The sequence below is a fragment of the Cebus imitator genome, unplaced genomic scaffold, assembly GCF_001604975.1.
Source record: "Cebus imitator isolate Cc_AM_T3 unplaced genomic scaffold, Cebus_imitator-1.0 Scaffold484, whole genome shotgun sequence".
Lineage (NCBI taxonomy): Eukaryota > Metazoa > Chordata > Mammalia > Primates > Cebidae > Cebus > Cebus imitator.
This window is the reverse complement of record NW_016107799.1, coordinates 555,162-558,745: the sequence shown is the minus strand read 5'-3', so window position 1 is coordinate 558,745 and position 3,584 is coordinate 555,162.

The following is a 3,584-nucleotide window of genomic DNA, read 5'->3' as shown; positions in this document are numbered from 1 at the left end:
CAGCCTCCACCTCCCAGGTTCAAGCGATTGTCCTGCATTACCCTCCTGAGTAGCTGGGATTACAGGCACCCGCCACCACCCTCAGCTAATTTTTGTAGCTTTAGTAGAGACGGGGTTTTGCCATGTTGGCCAGGCTGGTCTCGAACTCCTGACCTCAGGTGATCTGCCCGCCTTGGCTTCTCAAAGTGCTGGGATTACAGGTGTGAGCTACTGCGCCTGGCCTCATTTTTTACTTTTTAAATGACTAGCGACACAGTAGATTTGTTTACCCCAGCATCACCACAAATATATGAGTAATGTGCTGTGCTAGGATGTAATGGCAGCTACGATATCACCAGATGATTGGAATTACTCAGCTCCAGTATAATCTTATGGGACTATTGTCCTATATGCCATCTGTCATTGACCAAAAAATGTCGTCATGGAACACATGATAGTGTTAAAGATATATCTCAATGAATTTTTAAAAAACTGAATGCACTTATATGTGCAGCACCCAGAATAAGAAACAGCACATTACCAGCACCCTCAAACTCCCCTCAAACACCTCTGCACTTTCGAGTTCCCGTAGCATCATTAAGTTAGGCTGTTTTATGCCATACTATAACTTATCTTCAGTTGCCAAATAATGGGAAAGATAGAGTTAATCTCAGCTTACTTGTATATGATATGTCATATAAAACTATTTTTATTTTCTCTTTATTGCTATCTTTTCAATTAAATGGATATAGTCAATGCTGAGAACATGTCCCTGCTGTAGTGTCAGTAGTGTTATCTTTAAATATAGTACAGTTTTTTTTTTTTAAGATGCATTTTCAACTCATTTTGAAAAGAACCTGGACTTAATGGTTTTTCAAGAAATGTTAAGAAAGTCTCGTTGATTTTCTTTTTCTCTAATGTATGTTTTATATTTTACCTAAGAAAAAGAAGCACCGTATTTATTTCCCAAACTGGTCTTAATCTAAGAAAGGTAGCTTAAGAACATTGATATTTTAAAAACATGTACCAATACTGTTTTCCCAGTTCTGGGGAGGCTCCACATGGATAAACTCTTCTGGTCTGATGGATCACCATTTTGTTTGAAATAAGGGCACATATTAGGAGGGTCTTCATTTAAAGTAAAGAGGTATTTGCATACACAAATCTATGGTGTGACTGTAAAGTACTGAGGCCATGTGTACTTTGTGTGCAAACAGATGTTTGTAAACCCATGGGCCAGTCTCTTCCCCCACCCTATTTTTTTTTTATAAGTCATGGCTCCTATGTTTTGGTTCAAAAAGTGTGAATTTGGAGATTCACTTGTTCTAAAGTGAATCCAGCTCTGTCATCCACATTGTATGACCATATACACTAACTTTCATCTCTCTGTGTCGCAATGTCTTCTTTATGAAGTTAGGATAATACACCTTTCTTACAAGTATTACATGAGGAATAAATGAAATTACAAATGTGAACAATACTAGCATGCTGCTTTGTTCATACAACTTCACAGTAAATGATAGTTTCTTTGTCACTCAGAGTTGAAAGCTGCAAAATCTATCACATTATTTGTGGATGGATGTAGTAATGTCCTAAGAGTGATCACTCGTTGATGACATATCAACCATTCGAACATTTCAAACACAGAGGCCACTTTTGTCTTCCTCATTGATCTGTCAGGCCTCTCACATATTAAATTTTTGCCTTACATACCTTCATGGTCTGTCGCCTTAACTCTGATCAGCGTCTTTTAGTTCTCTTGTCTCTTTGTCTTCCCATTTATGTGCCTAGAAAATATGCCAACCTGGATCAGTCAGGGTTTCTCAGCATCAGCACTATTGACATTTTGGATCCAAATAATTCTCTGTTGCAGAGTGCTGTCCCTGGCATTATGGAATGTTTAGCAGCATCCTAGCCTTTATCCACTGGATGCCAGTAGCAACTCCTTTCCTGCAGATTGTGACAACCAAAATTATTTCCAGACATTGCCAAATGTCCCAAGGGGACGAATTGTTCCCTCCAGCTCTCCTGTGTTGAGAATCACTAGTCTATCTACATGCTTTATTTGCCCCCTTCATCTTTGGTCCTGATGAAAAAGTATACAGGTCATTGTCACTATAAATTTATATTTTCTAATTTCAACTTGGTCCTTAATTTTACCTGGTAGTCCTTTAACACTTCGTAATCCATTCTCTCTTCCATTTTTCATGCGGCTGTTTTAGACTTCCTTTATTCTCTTCAGATTTCCTGTATCATGCCTTCCTCTTATTCTTAACAGATGACCTTGTCTTCTTATCAGAGAGAAAGTAAAATAGAGGCCTGGTGTGGTGGCTCACGCCTGTAATCCCAGCACTTTGAGAGGCCGAGGTGGGTGGATCACCTGAGGTCAGGAGTTCGAGACCAGCCTGACCAACATGGAGAAACCCCATCTTTAAAAAAAAAAGAGAGAAAGTAAAATAGAAGCTGTTATATTTGTCCTCCTTCAATTTTGTGATGCCAACCGTGAACTTACCTGAATCTGATTTCTGGCTGCAGCATTTAGCAAATGTTGTGACCTTTGGCAAGTTAGCTTTTAAGCCTCACTTTCTTCATCCATATCATTACTGTTTATGATAGAAATCACATAAAGTCCTTAGTGTAGTGCCTTGTCCATAGTGTCTGATGATGATAAGGGATCGGGAATGCCACAGGTGTGGAAGGGGTTGCTATTTTATGTAAAGGGCTCAGAGAGCCCCATTTTAGTGTAATATTAGAGTAGATTTCTGAGGAAAGTAAGGAGTAAGCCACGCAGAGTTATTTGGAGTGATTTGGAGAAAGTCATGCCGTTCACTATCAAGAAATGTACTATAAGTTAAGAGAATGGTAACTGCAGGGTGATAGGCAGTTAATGGAGTGGGTGGGTTTGTTGTTTTTTAGATGAGAGAGACATAAACATTTTTAATTGCCTATAGTAAGGTACCATTAGAGGAGGAAGGAGTAAAGTTACAAAAAGAGAAAAATTAAGCTTATTTATTTCAACAGACTGAATTATTTCTCTCCATTTTCCATGCCACAGGTAGATTGATTATTCTAAATACTGATTCCTTTATTTCCTTGCTTTTAAAGTCCTTAAATGCCTTCAGTTGCCTTTAGTCTAAAATACAGCTTCACAGATTGCTTTTTACCAGGTCATGGTCAATTGGTCCCTGCTAAAATATCCACCCTCAGCTCTCACCATTCCCTCTTCCCATGCTGCTTCTGTCTCCCAATCTTCCTTGCCCCTACTGTCCCGTAAATGTTCTAAGCTTCAGTCATACTCTAATTAAATTCTCAAACGTCCTCAAATGTGGCATGCTCTCTCAAGTTTTCTGTTTTTAACATTTGCGTGAAGCCCTTTGCCTCTCCCTTCTCTACTTCTTTGGTTGACTTCATTTATTCTTCAGGCTTTGTCACGTCTATCACTTCTTCTCTGACTACTCCCCTGACCCCAATCCTAGATTAGTTGCCCCTTCTGCGTGTTGCCATCCATCCATTTAATATCTTCTGTTGGATTTCTCACTTTGTGATTCTAAATTACATAGGCCCTTTTATTTGTCTTGTCCCTACTATGCTGTAAACTTGGTGGG